General features: G+C 44.0%; 1 protein-coding gene across 1 annotated transcript in view; it reads right to left on the bottom strand.

Annotated features, from left to right (window-relative positions):
- ASIC2 (acid sensing ion channel subunit 2) overlaps positions 1-21975 on the bottom strand; it is a 1146249-nt gene that overhangs the window by 705157 nt on the left and 419117 nt on the right. The window lies entirely within an intron of this gene.

The following is a 21975-nucleotide window of genomic DNA, read 5'->3' as shown; positions in this document are numbered from 1 at the left end:
TTTATGGACGCATGAGATGTTGCTTCCAACCCCTGCTAAGAGAGAAGAGCCACCCCCTGCCCAAGCCTCAGTGAGCTGCCCAACAGTCCTCTCTGAGCTGAGAGGGCATTAGATCTCCCTGTAACGCAGGGGCCTCCTCTCTAGGATGTGGGTAATTTCTCCTACCTCGAAGGGACAGTGTGAGAGTTAAATGGGGGCAATGGATATAAAAGCTGAGCTTAGTACAGATACTTAATAAATGGTAGATCTTCTTACAGTTATGATTACATTATCATTTTATTATCGTAAGGAGTAAGCTGATTAAAAATAATTATCAAAAGGAGTGTTGAAGTGACCCAGACCTTAAGAAACCCAGAGTGTGAAGCTGTTTCTACCATTTCAGAAGGGGTTTCTACAGCTGTCCCTCAGCATGTACCAGGGTTTGTTTCCAGGACACCCCTCTCCCTGTGCCAAAATCTGCGAATGCTCAAGTCCCTTATATAAAATGGTATAGGATTCGCACATAACCTACACACATGCTCCTGTATGCTTTAAATCATCTCTAGTTGACTTATTCCTAATACAATGTAAATGCTATGTAAATGGTTGTTAGACTGTAATTTAAGCATTTTTTATTGTTGTATTTTTTCCAAATATTTCTGATCCAAGATTAGTTGAATCCACAGGTATATTAAGATGAGCTAGTTGAACCCGTGGATACAGAGGCTGACTGGATTTACAGAAAGGGTGTTTTACATATGCATCTGTCTAGGCCAATAGGTGGAGAGTGGAAGGGGCCAGAGAGAACTCAAGAGAGGCGATGGCTCTCCCTCATCTGCCAGGTGTCTCGGTGATCTGAAAGTGTGAGAAGATGCCCTTGTAGTAGGTCCTGCCTCCCACACCCCAACAATTTCAGGATGTGTGCAAATTCCTGCTCCACTCCCACATGGTGCAGAGATGGAGGACAGGGGTGACTTAGATTAAATCAACTAGAAATGTCCTTGCGAGCAGACACCTGTTTTTGCTCCCACCTTCCTAACATGCCTCCGCAGAGAGAAGGGGCAAAGAAAGCCTTGGGACTCCTGTTCTATCCCCAAAGAGGTGGGAGGTGGGGGAGGAGGAAACAGTGGGAGAACACTGGTGTCTGCTAGGCAAATGCGACACTCAAGTCTCAGTTCCCCTCTCTTTTCCTGCCTTGTGGAAGCACATACAGAGGAAGTCAGCTAGCAGCTTGCAGGTGGTAAGAGGGATCAGTGACAGACAGAAGCAGGGATGCCCAGGCATGCTACCAGCAGCCCATAGCTTCCATTACAAAGATCTGGGTCATCAATCAAAACCTGGAGGAAGACCCTTGTCAGGCACTGGTCCAAGGCCAAGCTTGCTCAGGGTCACCCAGGACAGAGCCCTTGTTGTTCAGCAGTGCAAAGCCTTGACTCCCTGGCTGCCCGGGGGATAGACTGAGTCCACCAATGGGAACCTGCTACACAGGGTGGGAGGAGCCCTTAATTTTCACACAGTATTGCCACCAGAGAGGAAATCAGACCCTTGTCTGGGTGGGAGGGAACAAGGCAGGATGATGGACTGGCCCTCATGCCTTCAGTTCGCATCTGAAATATTAGGGTCAAGGGACTTGCGCATGGAGGAGAGCATAGGAAATAAACCAGAGAGGGCTTGGTGACCAGGAGTGCAAGGGAGAGCCTGGTGAGCCAGGACCCAGGAGACTCAGGAGGGACCTGATTCAGCGCTGCCCTGCAGGTGTCCTGTGTAACCTGCTCCATACCCTTGATCTCCTACCCAGCTGCATGGCTGCTGCTAGCGCACAGAGCTACTGCCTGAAGATTAGAAGGAGTGCACCTTCTCAAGGTGCCTACTTTGCATCTGTCAGGAACTTGTCTTAATATGCTCACTTTGTTGGAATAAGACGTTTTGCTGCCATCTGCTAGAAACATTGTCATAATAGATACACACAAGTAAGATGTCAGCAACGTGAGAGGTGGCCTTGTACAGCGCAAACATCACAGTTGGGCATGGAGCCTTCAGTACCCTTTGAAGTTGGATTTAGCTAGAGGCTGCAATAAGGCACTGAGTCTTGCCTTGAGTTGGGTGTGAGGCAAGAAGATTGGCTTCTCAAATGAGCTGGCGGTTTGTGCAGGGCTGGGGAGCTTCAGTGCTATTGCCCTTCCTATCCCAAATTCCAAACTTACCCCTTCAAAGGAGTTTGGCCGCACAGCGAGAATGAATGTGTGTCATCCAGGCAGGCCAAGGGAAACTTTTAAATTTTTTTAGAAACAAGAGTGTCACTCTGTCACCCAGGCTGGAGTGTAGTGGTGCAATCTCGGCTCACTGAAGCCTCAAAACTTCTGGGCTAAAGTGATACTCTTGCCTCAGCCCCTGAGTATCGGGGAATACAGGTGTGCACTTCATGCCTGGTTAGTTTTTTAAAAAATATTTAGTAGAGATGAAGTCTTATTATCTTGCCAAGGTCACAAACTCCTGGCCTCAAGGGATCCTCCAAGCTCAGCCTCCCAAAGCATTAGAATTATAGGTGTGAGCCACCAAGCCTGCCAAGGGAGACTTTTAGAAAGAGAAGGCTTGCCCAGCCTGGTTTGTATTGTTAATGTTATTTAAAGAATCTAAAGAAAGTAAGTGGGATCTCCAGAAGCAGAATTAAGAAGGCAGGAGGCTTTGAGTTTTCTTTGATGCCTATAAACATGGTTACAAAGCAACAATCAATTTCTTTCTCCCTACAGTTTCCAAATACTTTAATATTCACCATATCATTTTATTCACAGACTACTTCTCTGTAAAAGGCAGAGTGGGTATGATCCTTATTTTGCAAAGGAAGAAATTGCAAGGCAACGTTTTAAGTGACTTAAGGCATGTACTGACTCAGAGATTCATGAACATATGTCTTGATTTACTATATAAAGGGTTCAGTTCTAGTAACTTGAGGAATGGGGCATACCACAAGTACTCAAGAGTAGCCTACTGAATGAAAAAATAAAGAAACATAAATGAATGGACAGAGTTGTTAGGTGATAGCATTGTTGAGGTAACTAGACTGGCCAGGTTGACCTCATTTGGGATAACTTAGGGGTTACTGGGGTTCAATAAACATCCAACACAGACCAACACAGAAATAATGCTTGTGACTCCAGCTATAATCTAAGAGGAAAGGTAAGAGATGGGAGATCACGGAGTAATGCACTTGCTTGGATCGTTGTCTGTAATTCATCATACTGCAGAAAGGGAAGGTGTTTTAGAGTCCATCAAAGTCTGATCCAGTCAGCCTTTGGTGAGGCCTTGGACTAATTATTTCATCCCTCTGGATCTTAGTTGACCCAACTGTGAAATGGAGCAAATACTGTCTGTTTTAGCAATCCATATAAAACACTAAGTGCATTGTCCTGGAAAATAACAAAAATGAAGCAATGAAAACATTCATTGCTATTCCTCTACTCCTTAGAACATGGTTAAAGGCATTATTCAGCCCAGCCATTTCTCAGTGGAAGACAATGGTGGTCCCCTGGTGTGGTGTGGAACTCAAGAAATGAGAAGAGCAAATAACTTGCTGCACAGTCTCTGCACAACCTGACCCCATCTCTTGGTCTCTGTTTCCTGAATTCATTCATTCATTCAGGAATTTGGGGATTCATTCATTCATGCTTTCATTCATTGCGCTCACCAGATTTCAATTCTCCTCTCTTTCCAAGCATGCACCATTTGAAGGCATGACCATCTGCCTTGCCTTGAACAATGAAATATGATCAGAGATGATGTGTGTGACTTCTGAGTGAGATAATTCAACAGTCACTGCTCTGTTCTTCATGTTCTCTTCCCCTGCCTAAGCAACCCCCCAGGTCTGTGCTTGAGAAGGTGGCCTCATAAAATGATGGCTCCTCTGCCAACCTGGGTCCCTGAGTAATTACAATGAACAGAACTCCCCTTCCAGCCCACATTAGACAAAGAGCAGGACCGAGAAATAAACCTTTAACATTTTAAACACTGATCCTCCTGTCTCAGCCTCCTGAGTATCTGGATTACAGGCATGTGCCACTGGGCCCAGGAGAGGAAATCTATTTTGGATGCAATGGTTAGAGAAGACCCTTTGAGAAGATGCTATTTGAATAGAGGCCTGGATAAAGTAAGAGGGTAAGCCATCCAGATATCTGGGTTAGGAACATTCCAGAGAGAGGAAAGAGTGAACACAAAGTGCTAAGGTCAGCTCATGCTTGGCATGTGGCAGGAGCTGCAAGAAGGCCAGTGTGGCTGGGTCAAAGTGAGTGACAAGGCGAGAGATGAAGGCACATCAAAAGACATGGCTGAGAAAGTGAAGAAGCAAACCACAGCACCAGAAGGAAACACTTATCATCATATCTAACAAAGAACTCATATTCAGAATATAGAAAGAACTACACGTCAGTAAGTGATATGGTTTGGCTCTGTGTCCCGACCCAAATCTCACCTCGCATTGTAATAATCCACATGTGTCTGTGAAAGGACCCAGTGGGAGGTAATTGAATCATGGGGGTGGGATTTTCCCATGCTGTTCTCATGGTAGTGAATAAGTGTCACGAGATCTCATGCTTTTAAAAAGGGGAGTTCCTCTACACAAGCTCTCTTGGCTGCCACCATGTAAGATGTGACTTGGCTCCTCATTTGCTTTCTGCCATGATTGTGAGGCCTCCCCAGCCGTGTGGAACTGTGAGTCAATTAAACCTCTTTCCTTTATAAATTACCCAGTCTCAGGTATGTCCTTATTAGCAGCGTGAGAATAGACTAATACAATAAGAAAAAGACAAACAACTTAAAGATTAAAAATGGGCAAAAGATTTCCACAAGTAATTTATAGAAAAAGATATCCAGGCTGGGTGTGGTGGCCCATGCCTATAGTCCCAGTATTTTGGGAGGTCAAGGTGGGAGGACTGCTTGAAGCCAGGAGTTAGAGACCTGAGCAACATAGTAAGAGCCTCTCTCTACAAAAAGGAAAAAAAAAAAAAAATTAGCCAGGCCTGGTGGCACATACATAGATACTTGGGAGGCTGACGCAGGAGGATCCTCTAAGCCCAGGAGTTCAAGGCTGCAGTGAGCTATGATTGTGCCATTGCACTGCAGCCGGGGTAACAGGGTGAGACCCTGTCTCTAATAAAACAACAATGGCAACAAAAAAAGATATCCAAAGCACCAATAAGCCAATGAAAAAGAAGTGTTCAATCTTACTACTCCTCAGGAAAGTAAAATTTTGAACCAAAATGTGATACCACTATAAACTCCAAGAATGGTGAAAAAGGCTGAAAAATAGCAAATATTCACAAGAACATGAAGCCAATGAAACTTTCATCTTTTGCCAGGAGGTGAGTAAAACCACACTGGAAAACTGACAATTCTAACAAAGGTAAAAATCTGCCAATTTTATTAAGCAGAAATTCCATTCCTAAGGATACACCCAGGAGGAATGGGGAGAAAAATGCACATAGCCCAAAGCTGAATACTGAATACAAGACAAATGGCCATCAACAGAAAAATACATAAATCGATTGTGGTCTAGTCATACAATAAAATAAAATACCTCACAGCAATAGAAAAGAACAAAGTATTGATATAAGAAGGTGAAGCTCAAAAGCTATATTGAATGAAAGAATCCAAACACATGGATGATTTCATTCCAAACACTCTATGATTCCATTTATTTACTTTTTAAAATATTATATTTTATTTTATTTTTTGATACAGAGTCTTGCTCTGTCACCCAGGCTGGAGTATATCTGTGTGATCTCTGCTCACTGCAACCTCCTCTTCCCAGGTTCAAGAGATTCTTATGCCTCAGCCTCCCCAGAAGCTGGGATTACAGGTGTATGCCACCATGTCTGGCTAATTTTTGCATTTTTATTAGAGATATGGTTTCACCCTGTTGGCCAGGCTTGTCTCGAACTCCTGGCCTCAAGTGATTTTCCTGCCTCAGCATCCCAAAGTGCTGGGATTACAGGCATATGCCACTGCACCCAGCCCTATGATTCCATTTAAATTAAGGTTAAAAACAGGCAGAATGAATCCACAGAGATTAAAGTCAGACTAATGGTGACCTCAGGTGGAGGTAGGCATTATCTGGGAAGGGACATAAGAGAGCTTTGTGGATGATGGACGCATTCTGTTCTTTGTTCTGGATGGTGGTTCTCTGAATGCTTACCAAGATGCAACCCTATCAAGCTGCACACTTAAGATTCATGCATTTTACTGTGTGTAAATTGTACCTCAGTTGAAAAGAACAACAAAAATAAAGAATTTTCCTGGCAGAGGAGCTTGAAATCATGCAGGACTTAACAGGAATAGTCAGTGATGTGGTTTGGCTGTGTCCCCACCCAAATCGCATCTTGAATTGTAGCTCCCACAATTCCCATGTGTCATGGGAGGGACTCAGTGGGAGATAATTGAATCATGGGGGTGGGTCTTTCCCGTGCTGTTCTCATGATAGTGAATAAGTCTCACGAGATCTGATGGTTTTATAAAGAGGAAATCCCTTTCACTTGGTTCTCATTCTCTGTCTTTCCGGCTGCCATATAAGGCATGACTTTCATCTTCCACCATGATTACGAGGCCTCCCCAGCCACGAGGAACTGTGAATCCATTAAACCTCTTTTTCTTTATGAATCACCCAGCCTTGGGTATGTCTTTATCAGCAGCATCAAAACAGACTAATAGAGTCAGGATTTTAGATTTCTTTCTAAAAAAGATGAGAAGCCCATAAGTAGGCTCAGAACCATTGGAAGGTTCTGAGCCGACTTATGTCTGGAAAGAATGATTTTGTCTGCTGTGTGAAGAGTAGACATTGGTGAGATCCAAGTAGATCGGGTAAAGGGTGTAAGTGGAAGACCTGGGAGAGCTGAAGGTGACTGAGTCCAGATGTGAAGGAGCGGAGGAGGGATGCTGTGTAAATGCTGGAAGTGAAGAAGATGGGATGCCAGGACAATTGGGAATGAGGAGGAGCCTAAGGGAGGGGCTTTGGCCTGTGCACTTGGCAGAATGCAGCAGCCAATTACTGGGATGGGAAGGACCAAAGGAGCAGCAGTTTGGGAAGTAGTGGGGAGAAATCAAGAATTTGGTTTTGAACAGGTAAGTTTGATGCCCATTAAACACCCAATGAAATGTTCAAGAGGTGGTTGACTAATTGAGTTTGTATTAATAAATAGCATGCATCAATACCCTCAACCCCCAACACACACACACACACACACACACACACACACACTCACACATTGGCTCCTTCCCGTTCATTTTCTTCTTAAAAAAGGGAAAAACAAATCTGAAAGATGCCTTTCATCTATTTCGCAGTAAGGGCCCTTGCTAGAAGTTACTGAACTGAACATGCAGCTGCTGGTCTGGAAGCCACAGCCGAGATCTGAAAGGCAGGTTGGCAGCTTGCACTTGTCGCGACGCCCCTTCTGGATCCTCGCTCTGCCCTCTGTCACGGGCTCAGCACACGTGGGGCATCCCCCTGTGGTGCCGTCTGCTTCAGTTGCTCTCAAGGCAGCTCTGCTCCCCACAGCCTCTCGCTGGGGGACCCAGTGGGGCCTGCAGGTGGATGACTGTCAGGACAAGTAGCCTCTGTGTCCTGTGTTGAATAAACACATCATTAGAGAGCTGGGGAAAATACGTGGAGAGAAGGGAAAATGTCATTTTGGTAAAGGGCTCAGCTTAAAGGAAGAAAAGCCATAATGACAACATTAAATATTTAGGTCTCAGGCCTATCAGGAGGTTTTCTGTAGGGCAGGGACTTAGTCCGAGTTGTCCACTCACGGGGAGGCAGGCAGGGCAGCCTGCAGTGATGGGCGTTAGGGTCAGAAGGGCCTGATTGTCCGTCCCAGCTCTATTACTTGGTTAAGTATGGTCTTTCAGAAGTTAATTCCAGCTTGTAAGACTCAGTGCCTGCATTTTAAAATAGACTTAGGAATAAGTTAGAAGAGGTCAAGATCACGTGAAATACAATGGCACCTTCCATGATCCGTGGGCTATTGCAAACACTTATAGGATCCTACATTCTTCTCTCTTCTTACCCCATCCCGAGTTTCCTCAGCATATGGATGCAATTGCATCGCATTACTATTAAGAACCCCCCCCCCTTTTTTTTAATGCTTTTGCTGTTAGTTTCTTAACTCAGAACCCTGGCGACCTCGCCCCACTCTGAGAATTCCGAGGGATTCCAAAGTGGGTCTCTTGTGGCTCACAAACCGCTGTAGCACAACCTTCTGCACTGACCCCACAGAGCCATACAAGGGCAGCACATCACCAGTGTTGCCGCTTCCTGGTCCAGGAGCCGACTCTGGAATACCCCAGGGTGCATTCTTATGGGGTTCCCAATTGGACCACCTGTGTGATGCCAGGAGACTGTGTGGCATGCAAAGATGGCCTCCACTGAGCTGCATCTCTCAAGACTCTCACCTTTCCACATGGAAGGCAGACTGGCCCTGGACAGAAGGTAGAGGTTGCACCGTTTCACGGCTTTCCATTTGAATTTTGTGCTCTTTGGGACCCTAGACTACCATGTCAGAAAACTGCCAAAGCTTCTGGAGAGATCACGTGAAAAAGCCTCGAAACTTAGACAGGAAGAGAAAGAGATAGACACCCAGGGGTCCTAGCATCCCAGTTGAGCCTCTAGGTGTCTCCAGCCCCAGTTGCCATCTGACCACACCTGTATGAGAGATCGGAGCAAAACCAGCAGAAGAACTGCCCCGCTGAACCCAGTCAGCTCACAGAACCATGAGAGACGATAAAATGATAGCTGTTTTATTGCAGCAATAGAGAACTGAAGAAGGTAGTTTGTGTTTCCTTGCATGTTCAGCTTGAAATGTCTCTGCAGTCCATGAAGGAGTGGGGAGAAAGCCCCATTTTTACAGCACCACAAGGCAGCCTGCACCCCTCCTTCCCTGTCTCAGGCTTTGATAAGTTTCATGAAGCCAGGCTAGGGAGCAGTGACAGACACAGACTCTAGGCTCTCTGCCTTTCCTCACTTCCTCAAGATTCCTCTCAAAATATCTGTTCCTTCTTCTCCCTCAGCTGAAAACCCCTGAGACAATTTAACACTGGCAGTCTGGTCCACCCATTCCTTAGGCATCCTGGGATAACCTCAAGCTAGGACTCCCTGCTTTGATTAAAAGATTAAATGAGAGAAATCCAAATGTGAAGTTATTTGTTCTTTGTTAAAATTATTTGGAAAGGTGTGACCTCCTTCTTATCTGATTATATACACCTCAGGGCAGTAAGAAGGTTCAGAGATACTTGGTCTTGCAGCCATCCTCAAATGTACCAAAAATTTTTGGTAGAATAAGTAAATATTACATCTTGCTTGCCTGCCTGCTAATTGGAAAATTAGTATAAATATTCTAAATCATAAAATGCAAATTTATCTAAAAGAATCACTGAATCTCCTAGAAGGTTTTGGTCATTACACATTCTTTCAAACAATGAATACCAAAACCAACTACAGAGGTGAGCCTGTAATATACTTTGTACTCCTAAATGGAACTCTACTCAAAAATAGGGGAAACTCTTGATCTAGTCTAACTCTTATTTTATTAATGAAGAAACTATAGCTAAAAAAAGAAGAAATGGCTCATGAGAGGTTGGAGATTTTCCAGGAAAGTTCCAAGTTGAAATTTCTCAGCCTTGAAGATGGCAACACAGGATCCCATGTCTATATGCAGGAACTTCCAAGACACAAAGTATGCCTTTAAAATCTCAGTTTTACAACAACAGCTATCAGCAGAAAGAACTATAAATGGTCCGATTTTTTTAAAGTGTTCAATTTGCAGGGTGATATGGCTTGGATCTGTGTCCCTGCCCAAACCTCATGTCAAATTGTCATCCCCAATGTTGGAGGTGGGGCCTGGTGATTGGATCATGGGGGCAGATTTCCCCCTCCTTGCTGTGATGGTGAGTGAGTGCTCACAAGAACTGGTTCTTTAAAAGTGTGTAGCACCTTCCCCATCTCTCTCCCTTGTTCCTGCTCTGGCCATGGAAGATGAGCTTGCTTCCCCCACACCTTCTACCACGACTGTAAGTTTCCTGAGGCCTTCCCAGAAGCCAACGGATGGCCAGTATCATGCTTCCTTTACTGTCTGCAGAACGATCAGCCAAATAAACTTCTTTTCTTCATAAATTACCGAGTGTCAGGTATTTTTTTATAGCAATGTAAGAGTGGGCTAATTGACAGGGGCTTTCTCACCTTTGGAGAAGGAAACTTCTTCAAGATAAGGTACATGTCACTGTTCTGTGGGTCTTTCATCCTTTGTTCATATTGTCTATCCACCAACAAATACTTACTGAGCATCTTCTTTTCTTGGGCACCTTTGGGTTTAAAGCCTTTGCCCTCCAAGGGCCTACAAGCTAGTTAGGGAGATGGTGGGTACAATTAAATGCAGCAGGAGATGTGCTGTGGTAGAGGCAGCACATGCTCTGCCTGGATTCCCTCCCATCCCCATTGCCCCATTCTGCACCTCAAGTCCCTCCTGCAGACTTTGCTCCTGCTGGCCCACATCTGCGACTTTCTTCTGAAGACTCCAAGAGGGCTACTGGAGACACCAAAAGAAGAGCCGCCACACAGAGACCCAAAGTCCCCGTAAGTTCATGTGGCTCCAGGGGCCCAAAGCCAATGGTGGGTTTGGATCTAGCTGGGACATGTTCTGCAGCATAAGGGACCTCCAGACCTCACCACAGACTCAGGCTGAGGCTGAGAGTTCCCCTAAAATTGTACCCTGATTTGGCTTTCCCCCCTTCCCTATCCTGCTCTTTTAATGGTCAGCTTCTGTGATCTTGTTTTAACAGGGCAAAGATAAAGCACAACTTATGGGACCCCTAGCTCTCTCTTACCAGGTAATGTACTATTTTGGACAACATCATTTCCTCCCTTACAGTTATTTATCTGTCTGACCTTTCCTTAGAGACCTTATCACAGAAAGAAATTGGTTTTCTCTGGGCATACCTATAATTTAAACTCTGGATTCATAGGCTATGATGGGGTCTGTTTGACAGAGTACTGGGTCTATCTAACTATTGAGGGTCTGAGGACCCAGAAAATGTCACCAAAGTGAATCAGGGGAATAAGTTATAGCTGTAGAGATGTGAGTTATGGGAGGGAATGAGTTGTCAGGGTAGATTGAGTTGGGAAGGCAGAGGAAGAGTTATCCATGAGCCGGGCCAACCAGAGCTGCAGCGCCCATGCCCAACAGCATCCGTATCTACAGAGGAGCCAGGGAGGGTCATGTTGTGGGTGCATCCAAATTGCTAAGAATGACTGCAAATGTAGCACTCTCAACAGCAGGGTACACATCTGCACCCTGGCACTCCCAGTCTTTGCTGGGCCCCATCACCCCCAACAACATAATCAAATTGCACAGATTCAAGTTCATTGGTCTCAATCCAGAGAAATGGAAGAAAAGGAAAATCACCTGCGTTAGTCGATTTTTGTGTCACTATGAAGAAATATCTGAGGTTGGGTAATTTATAAAGAAAGAAGTTTAATTGGCTTATGGCTCTGCAGAGTGTACAGGAAGTGTGGTGCCAGCGTCTGCTTCTAGGGAGGTCTCTCAGGAAGCTTGCAACCCTGGCAGAAGGAGAAGGGGGAGCAGATGCATCCCTTTTGAAAGAGGGAGCAAGAGAGAGAGGAGGAAGGTGCCACACTTTTTTAAACAACCAGATCTTGTGGAAACTCAGAGCGAGAACTCATTCATTACCTCTAGGATGGCACCAAGCTGGTGCCTTCCATAAAGGACTACCCCCATGATCCAAACACCTCCCCACCAGAACCCACCTCCAACACTGGGGATTACATTTTGACATGAGATTTGGAGGGGACAAATACCCAAACTATATCATTATCCCGTGTTGGATTGTTAGGTTAGCATACTCCCAGTGAGATTCTGGAGTCTTCTAAGTGGTTAATGTAAAAGGAAGTCCAAGGTTAACTGTTATACCCACAGAGTCCAGAGCCAGATTCTTGAGGGCTGAATTTGGGGTCACTTTCCAAACAATGTGATCTGGGCAAATTCCTTAAACTGCTTTTGCTTTAAATTCCCCATCCATAAAATGAGGCTAACAAAACAACCCTCACAGGGTTGCAGTGAGAAGCCAATGAGTTTATCTGTGTAAAGCGCCTGGGATAATGCCTGGTGTTTTGGGAGTGTTGACATATTAATAATCCTTAACACCTCAGTAGTATTATTCTAGTTTCATACGTAAGCAAACTGAGACTCAATGAAGTTAAGAAGTTAACCCTAATTATTCAGCTGGTTCTTTTCAGAAACATTGCTAAATGCTTACCTTATACTTGCTTGAAAAAAGCAAAGCTGGCATTTAAACGGAGAGCCCATGATCTTCCCACACCTCACTGCCTCACGCTAGCAAGATGTCTGGGATATTTCATTTTAATTATTTTATTATATTAAGGGACATTCGGTGCTTTCGGGTGATCTAACAAAGTTTCAAATACAGGTTCAGCAGGGAAGGACTTTATGAATTCAGAAGAATGACTTTTTATTAGCCCCTGTATAGTTTACCTGTGAATGGATAACTAAAAAAGTGTAAAAAAAAATGCTTTCCTACCTTTTTTGGTTAAATATTTCCTTTGAAACAGAGTCTCTTCTTTTAATTTGCTTAATGGACTCCTGCCTTTGATTCTGAGCACAGGGAGAGGTAAATCAGAACAGGCATTGCTCCAGAGACTACAGATCCCACATTCCTGGGATGACAGTGAGGTCTCACTAATGAGGACTAATTGTGGGAGGAGAAGGGTGAGTTACTGAGAAGTCAGAACAGAAAATCTTCTGCACCACTTTGTCATTTTGAAATCACACAATAATTCAAACCTGGCTCATACAACTCATTCATCCATTTATTCATTCAACAGTCCTTAGGCTTCAGGAATAGATATGAGTGTTCTAAAATTAACATATTGACTACTTGAATATAAATGAACCATTCTAAAGTGCTTGATGGGGCTAGAAAAATGAGCTCTTTTAGATGTTTGAAATAGTTCTCTCCTAAGTCTTGCTTACTTTGTTAAACTGTTTTACAAACTCTTTCTTGAAACGCTTCAAGGAGAACTTCAACTTGGATTTGAACTCAGTTCTCTGTGTCTCCAAAGTTCACTATTTTCCCCTTTTCTTTATCTGTGTGTATCTTGCACAAAGTAGGTGTCTATGTGGTTACTGTTGATTGAGGGACACTCAGAGATTAAGAAATGTGGACCAAATATCAAAGCTGAAAGATATATCTCCCCCGTTTCCTTTCAGAGACCTGAAATTGATCCTACTCTTCTGTGGATGGTATCTGTTCACAGTGGTGGCAACGAGGGCAGGTTCCTGGATCTTGGGCATTTGTCTTGTTTCTACAACACTCTCCTCTCCCTGCACCTACACTGCACCTACTCCACCTCAGAATGGATGCTTGGATGCCCCATGGAAGTGGGCTGAGGGGGTGAATGAGTGAATGGATAAGGGTATGAATAAATGAACTCATAGCATGGGGGCACAGGCACCCTGTTTATATTCTCACACCTCAAGGGACCATCTTTGATGCTTCAGGTGTGGGGAAATGTTTAGCAGAGATTTACTGGGGAGTCACAAAACCACTTGTTGCTCCTTTGTCAGGTGTTTTTTGGGAAGTAGACATTTGAAGTTCCTGGGATCTCTTGCTTTAGGACAGACATTGCCATAGGAGTGCTATATTTTAGGGGGGAGGTCAGAACATCATTTGGAGCCCTCGCATTAGAACAGAATTGAATGTTGGAGGGAGACGTGAGTAGCAGAAAAGGTAGAAAAACAGAGTTTGGGGCAAATTCATTGAGAGTCAGAGTTTGGAAAGTTTGAATCAAATGTCTTTCACCTAAGGTCCATAAAGAAATCTCCCTGCTGCCTCCATCTATGCTAGAGTTCTGCTGGGACTAATCAATAAGTAATTAGAAAGAGCTAGGAATTTAATATACAGAGAGATTGATGGGAGGAGTCTATATAGTGGTAAATGAAACACTAAACCCCCTTGGGACTTTGGGGGAAAGTTCCTGAGAAAGGCTGAGCTAACTGAAGGTCTTCAGATATTCCTAGCTCATCCCTAAATCATAAGTGTCTCAGCTTAGGCCCTTTCCTCTGCCCTTGGCCACTCCAGGAATCCTGGATACCTGGCTGCAGGTCTATCTCCTCTTCAATGTGCCCATATGGGCCTTTGGGAAGGCTGGCCTCAGAGCAGAGACAGTGTTCAGAACAGCCTATAAAACAAGGATAGTCACAAACTGGGGTGGGGTTGGGGGAGCTGTTGTGATATGTGTACCCAACAGGGGAGGGCTAGATGAACAGAGCACTAGAAGGTGACTTAAAATCAAAGAAAAAAATGATGATTCATAAAATGTATCATGAATGCATGGGGTAAATAACAAAATTGTTGAAAATTTATATAGATGTAATTTGGCCATCTCCACCAAAATTGAAAATACACATATCCTTGATTCAGCAATTCCACTTCTAGGAATTTATCCTACAGATAGGCTCAAACACACATAAAGCAGCAGGTGCATAGGGTTATTCATTGTGGTATTAATTATAAGATCAAAAGTGTGGAAGCAAGCTGAACACATAAAAGGATACAATTAAATACATCGTAGCACATGTGTTCAATGGAAGGCCAAGAAGACCAAAGGAGTCATTCAGACTTTTCTGAATTCTTCCTTCATGTCAGGCGCTGTTCTAGGTGCTGAATATAGAATGGTGATCAAAATAGTCAAAAAATCCCTGCCCTCCAGAACTTACATTTTGGTGGGAGATGCTTCTCTTTATGTATTGATAGAAACTGATCTCTATACCTCCATGTTCTTTTGTTACATAAAAAGAGTAAGATGCAGGCGCTAAGGAAATCTTTTTTTTTTTTTTTTTTTTTGAGACGTAATCTTGCTCTATCGCTGGATTGCTGTGGTGCGATCCCGGCTAACTGCAAGCTCCACCTCCCGGATTCATGCCATTCTCCTGCCTCAGCCTCCTGAATTTTTTTTATTTTTTATTTTTTATTTTTTGAGACACAGTCTTGCTCTTGTTGCCCAGGCTGGAGTGCAGTGGTGAGATCTCAGCTCACTGCAACCTCTGCCTCCTGGGTTCAAGTGATTCTCCTGCCTCAGCCTTCTGAGTAGCTGGGACTACAGGTGTGCACCACCAAGCCTGGCTAATATTTGTAATTTTAGTAGAGACAGGGTTTCACCATGTTGGCCAGGCTGGCCCCAAACTCCTGACCTCAAGTGATCCGCCCACCTTGGCCTCTCAAAATGTTGGGATTATAGGCGTGTGCCACCATGCCCGGCCCCCTAATGTCAATGTTGATGTTTGCATTAAGTATCTTTGAAAGGACACACAAGAAATTTATAGCATGGCATCCTCTGGCTAGAGGACAGGAGATGTTCCCTGTTTACTCTTTGATATCCTTTGATTGTTGAGCCACTTGGAGGTTATTTATTTTTTTAAAAAAACTTTAATTTGTTTACTAAAAGATAGATAGAATATAATTATTGGCCCTAACCCTGTCCCCTCACTTCTGACTCCAACCTCTGCAGGAAAGAAAAGGGTCCAGTGCAAGAGAGACAGATGCTCCAGAGGATCTTCTTGTCAGAAGAGGGAACTCCTAACTAAAAGCCTGGCTAATATTTGCATTAGCCTTAGAGAGCTGTATTTGCACGGGTTCCTAATGGTGTCTGGTGAAGCCCCCATCAGTCCTTTCTCCCTGTGTGTGTGTTGATAACCAATCAACCTTGTTTGCCTAGGACTTTCTTCATTTTAGTACTACAAGTTCCATGTCCTGAAAAACCCTCAGTCCTGGACAACTAGGAGAGTTGATCTCCCTGAAAGGGAGGAGACGGAGAGGGTGAGGGAGAGAAGATGGAGACCTCAATCATGTGCATACATTCCTCTCTGAGTTTCTTACCTCCCTGGCACTTATATTCTAAAGTCCCCAGAACATGGCTCTTCTACTGATTAGATACATGACTTATCTCTCTGAGCCTCAGTTTATTTATCAACAAAAGGGGCTAATTATCTTCCCTGCCTGCGACTGCTAAGAACCTAATATCCTTTTCCTCTCCCAGCCTCATGTCATCATGGCCCTTCTCATCCTGCCAAGCTTCTGTGGACCATCACAGTAGTTACCCTCGCTCCCGTTCAGATAGTTGCCTGGCTAAATCCCGACCTGGCTAGATACAGTTATTGTCCTACTCTTTCCCTGAACCTGAGAAGAGGATGCAGTTGGAGAAAACTACACTCTTATGCTGATGGGTCTCACTTTAAATTGTGACCACAAGTGACTGGAGGGCCCTTGGCACTGCTGAACAACTCTGGTATTTCCCAGATCTCATGACTACTTCACACCCTTTCCTCTCCCCCAGGCCTCTGCAAAACAGTCTTAGCTGCGAGCCCTGAATCTGATTTCACTGAGAAAATAGAAGCAACCAGAAGAAAAATATGTCATCTCCCCGCCACCCCACAGGCACAGCCTGCATCTGCACCAGGCTCTCTGCCTTCCCTCATGTGCTCCCATCTGAGGCCAGCCCTTCCTCCAGTGCTCCCGTGTGAGGCCAGCCCTTCCTCCCATGCTCCCGTCCAAGACTAGCCCTTCCCTCCTGTGTTCCTGTGTGTGGCCAGCCCTTCTTCCCTTGCATCCGTGAGAGGCCAGCCTTTCCTCCCCTGTGAGGCCAGCCCTTCCCCCCGGGCTCCCACGTGAGGTTGGAACCTTCCTCCCGTGCTCTGTCTTCCACTTTTCTTACCAGCTCCACACCATGGCCCCTGTGATAGTCATTTCTCTCTCTGTATTATCCCTTACTGCCCCTCATGTCCTTCCCACACCACCCACACTTCTGGATTGCTGCCAACTGTCTACAGAGAAGCTGTCAATCTCATCTCATTTCCTACCTACCCCTCTTCCTTCACTCACTACTAAATTGTGTTCCCCACAAATGTGTATGTTGAAGCCCTCATCCCCATTGTGACTGTATTTGGAAACAAAACCTTTAGGGTTGTAATTAAGGTTAAATGAGGTTATAAGGATGGGACCCCAATCCAATAAGGCTGGTGCCCTTATAAGAAGAGGAAGAGACACCAGAGTGCATCTTTCTCTGTGCACACAGAGAAAAGACCATTTGAGGGCACAGTGAAGAACTGCTCTGCCAGCCAAGGAGAGAGGTCTCACCCAAAACCAACCCTGCTTGCACATTCATTTTAGACTTCCAGTCTCCAGAACTATGAGAAAATAAATTTCTGTTGTTTAACCCATCCACTTTGTGGTCTTGTATTATGGCAACTCAAGTAGAGAATACACTTACTGTGTTCTGGCCACACTGACTTTCTTGCTATTTCTCAAAAATTCCAAGCATGTTCCAGTTCAGAGACTGCACTTGGCTGTTGCTGTTGTTTGGAATGCTCTTCTCTGAGATCCCTGTATGATTCTCTCCTCTTACTCAATCTCAGATCCTGTAGCAGTTTCTGTGACTGTCATATCTAAAATAGTGCCCTGTGCCCAAACTCTTCACCCTCATACTCTGTCTTATTTTTCTTTCTACTGCTTGCCTCTGCCTGCCATTGTGTTTGCTTATTTTCTATCTTCCTCACTCGGACAAGAGCCCCTCCATGGAGAAAGTTTGTTCCCTGCTCTAGTCCTTGTGTGGGGAACAGAGTCTGGCCATGGCAGGTGCTTGGTGAGCCTTTCTTGAATGCATAAGTGGGCAGTGTGAAGGGCTCCGTGCTTTTCCTCGTACAGGCCATCAGGAAAGGTTCACTGTATTATTCCTGACTGTTCCTCTGGGTAGTGACCAAAGAAAATGCCCTGGGTGACTTCAGACATAGCAGGTTCCTTTAGAATGGAATCAAGGAAAAATACACATGTTAGAGGTAGAGAAATGAGAGGGAGCCATAGCTTGGAGTCACATAGTGGGGATGGAGGGTTGGCTGGGAAGGGTCATAGTTTTGGTCTTAATCAGGCAAAGACCCAGCAGACCTTAGAGAATTGTATTTGCAAGGGTTCCTAATGGTGTCTGGTGAAGCCCCATCAGAGAGCCAAATCCCTTTCACAAAGTCCTCAACAGCGGCTACCCACCTCCATTGAGCACTCCCTGGGATCACTCACTGTGCTCCAGGGTGTGAATCAATTCTAATGATTAGAAGGGTCTCCCTCCCTTCTAATTGCTGCTGTGTCCCAGTTCTGCTCTCAAGAGCCACAGTCAACAAGCCTTATTTTTCTTCCACTGGAAACTTCACCATTCTTGTTTCATCTCTAAGCTCAAGATCTCTGTTTTCAAATTTTCCTTTGGCATGAATGAATGAGTAAGTGAATAAATAAATGAACGGCTTCAAGATCCTCACAGTCCCAGTCACCCTCCTGGTCTCTGCTTGTTCAGTGACTTCACTTTGAAGTGTGTTGTCCAGAACATTTCTTGGAATTCTTGAATCTTTAGTGCTTGATACAAGCAAAATAATAAAGGTAAGAAAATAGTGCTCAATAAATATTTGCTGGCTGAATAAATAGACAAAACCCTGTCTCAACGGGTCTGCTGGGCTGGGGCTATAAAGAGGCCACCTGGGGAATTTATTTTTCCTCCCACAATGAGAGAAAAGATTATGAAATAGGAAATCATCCTGCCATTGCTGAGGAAAGTGGGGTCTTGGTGGGTCAGCACAGTGCCCGAGGCAGCGATAAAATCTCAGCCTGCTAATAATTCCTACTCTATGAATTTATGAAAATCCCATATTTTATCATGCAGACATTTTGGAAGGGAAATACATTTTCTATTACCACTGACCTTTTCTACACTCAAGCCACCGTATCTGCTGCTGAACGCTTAGCAGCTGGGGCAAGACAGCCCCCTGCCTCAGTGTCTCCCGCCAGCCTATGGAGACCGTGAAGATCCCAGGCATCTGTTTCCTGTGAGGCAGAAGATTGTAGCTGGCTCAGTAGACCAGCTATGCCTCTGTGATGATTCACTGACTCTTTTTGTTTTAAGTTTTTTTTCAATTACAAAAGCAATATAAGCTTATAAAAAGTCAAATAATGGAGAATTACATAAAGAAACATTTAATTGTCTTCTTATTTTTCCTATCAATTGTACCCTCCTCTCCAAGATCATTAGGGAGTGACCTTTCACACTTTCCCTATACTTACATAGACCATATATGGAAACATGTACAACTGGGCCCCAATTTTTGAAGCCCCAAATCAAATCATACCATGTACTTTACACGGAAACGTGCTTTATTCACAAAGACATATATCATGGGCATGTTTTTGGCCAATTGCATATGGATCTAACTAATGTGGTCTCTTTTTTTAACAGCTTTATCAAGGTGTAACTGAGACACAGTAAGCTGCACATATTTAAAGCGTATGCTATGATATGTTTTGGCACCTGTAACACTGTCTTTTTAGTGCTGCATCATATTTTATTGTTTGGAGACACCACAATCTATTCATCTATTCCTGTATTGGTAGACACTGACATTGTTTCCAAGTTTTTGCTAATACAAAAATGCTGCAACTCCCCCTGCTCCACGCCTCCACATTTATTTTACCCTTATAAACTGAGGCTTTGTTTTTATGGGGTAGGTTACTATCAGTAGGATTGCTGATCAAAAAATAGACTCATTTTACATTTTAATCATCAGTCTCATCAGATTGTTTTCCAAGCCACAGCCTTAGCTATTACGAACAAGAGGTGTCCCTGGTTTGTTCTCTTGAATCCAGGACCATGACCTCAAACCACGCTGTGACTCCCTAAATATACATGTCCCTGCTCCAACATTCTTTGTAGGACCTGCTGTCTCTTTCCTGAATGGGATATCTTGGGAATGGTTTGGCTTGCTTCCTCACATTTGAACGGATTAGAAATATTTTTAATCTGGTTTAAATCTCAATCTAGTTCACTGCTAATTGTAAACTAAGACCGCTTATAGGTTTATTTAACTTCTTTGAACTTCGCATTCCTCATTTAAAATGGAGACATAAAGAGTGCCTCACTTATTGGGTTGTGAGGATTAAGAGAGCACCAATGTGTAAAATACCCCTAACAGTACATAGAATTGAGTATTTGCTCAAAAAATGGCAGCCATCCTTATTGAGTAGATTCCTGAACTAACAGGAAAGCGTCCACCTGCATATAATATCCATTCCACCCAAGTCAAGGAAGAGACAATTTACCTTGAATATGCACAAAAGCCCCAATTAGAATTAAAAGTAACTTGTGAGTAGGAATTTGCAAACTCTTCAGACTGCAATCCAGTTGGATATGGCAAATGACCCCAACTCTTCTACTCATTCCAACTTTCCAGAGAAGGAAAAACCCAACTCGGTAAACAAAAAAATAAATAAATAAAAATAAAATGAACAAAATAAGGAATATGGAACTAAATTGCTGGTAAGATTTAATAGCTCACTGGTTCAGTTACTGGTCATGGCAATTAGTATATAAAAGTAGGTGTCTAAGAAATTGAGATCATTAGCCTGTAAGACCAAAGGCTTGCATTTTGTGACACACTAGCTCTTCTCAGGCCACTGGCATCATGAGGACCTCACTTCTTCATTGAGAGAACATCTGGTCCATATTCCCACCCAAAGCAGGAGCCCCTGCTTTGTCCATTTGGCCTCTTCTTAGATGTGGTTGATGATGGAGAGCTCACCACCCCATTAGAAAGCTGTTGGATGACTTGAATCATTAGACAACTTTTACATGGTGCTTGTCATCCTTCCCCCAGACCTTCAGGATCCCCTTTTATTTTCATATGCTTCCAAAAGTCAGCACCTGCATCTTCTGGTCTGCCTCTGGGCTGCCAGAACCTAATTTGTTCACTAATATACATGCACCAGCCTACAAATACCCTGATCCTTACCCTCAGGTGGGATAATTCTGGGGGATTGCGTTTTACACCACTAATGAGTCTCCCTGAGCCAATAAGCTTCAGTTTCCCCCAGTGGTAGCTGGCTTAATATCTAACTCCTTCTTACTGCCTTCCCTCCTCTGTGTCAGTGCCCCACCCTACTTCTACTATCCCCACATCTACCAATTGACCTACTTGCACTCAATCCTTGTTTCTGACCTGCTCCTAGGGTGGGGACGTATAGGCAGATCCAACTAAAACAATGCCCAAATCTTATCTGTGATTTACACCAACTGGCTCTGGTTCTTCTGGGCTCTCCCACTAGAACAAGGTGTATCAAGTCTTTGTGTGGCTTAGGTGGCTTCAGTCAGCTCTCAAGTTTTCCTTTTCCCTAAGGTGAACATCTCCATTTCCTTGATTCATTGCTCCCACCCTAGGAAGCTTTGACCCAGTCTTGGAATGTTACTAAAGTTTCCAAGGAAGAAAAGACCAAAAGCATTATTTAACCACGATGATTCTTTTGTCCTGGTTTGCCCATGTTTAAGGTAAGAATAACAGCCCCAGTTCTGGCAGAAAGCTGTAAGGTTGACAAAATGGCAGTGCTGTGGTGATGCATTCAAAGAGAAAATTACTTCCAAGATGCAATGCTCTATGTTTCAAGATGAAGAACCAGGGTGCTCGAAATGTTAGACAAATGTCAAAGTTTATATGACAAATGAATAAATAGAGATTGAAATCTGTGTCAGGCAAGAACTGTCCCCACATTAGTGATTCTATGTGCCTATTCCCAAAGTGATCCATTGGTCAAACCAAAAAGAGGGGATTTGAGTCCATCAGAATCATTCAAAGGGTGGAGGGAAGAGCATGGGATTTGAAGCCAAGACAATCTGCATTCAGGTCTCAGCTCTGTCACTGTTATGTGTGACCTTAGACAGATCTCCTAAGCCTCCACCAATAAATTTGTAGCAGGCCCTTGACAAGAATGTGATGTAATAAATTAAAAACAATTAGCAATGGTGAAGCAGACAGTAAATGATAGCCAGTGGAGCTGCAGTTGCAGAAATATTATTCTGTGAAGGTGCAGTGAATTCCAGTCTTCTAAGCTGTGCTCTAA

Source organism: Pan paniscus, chromosome 19, assembly GCF_029289425.2.
Source record: "Pan paniscus chromosome 19, NHGRI_mPanPan1-v2.0_pri, whole genome shotgun sequence".
Lineage (NCBI taxonomy): Eukaryota > Metazoa > Chordata > Mammalia > Primates > Hominidae > Pan > Pan paniscus.
Note: the sequence above shows the minus strand (reverse complement) of the source record. Positions and strands in the feature narration are given on the sequence as shown.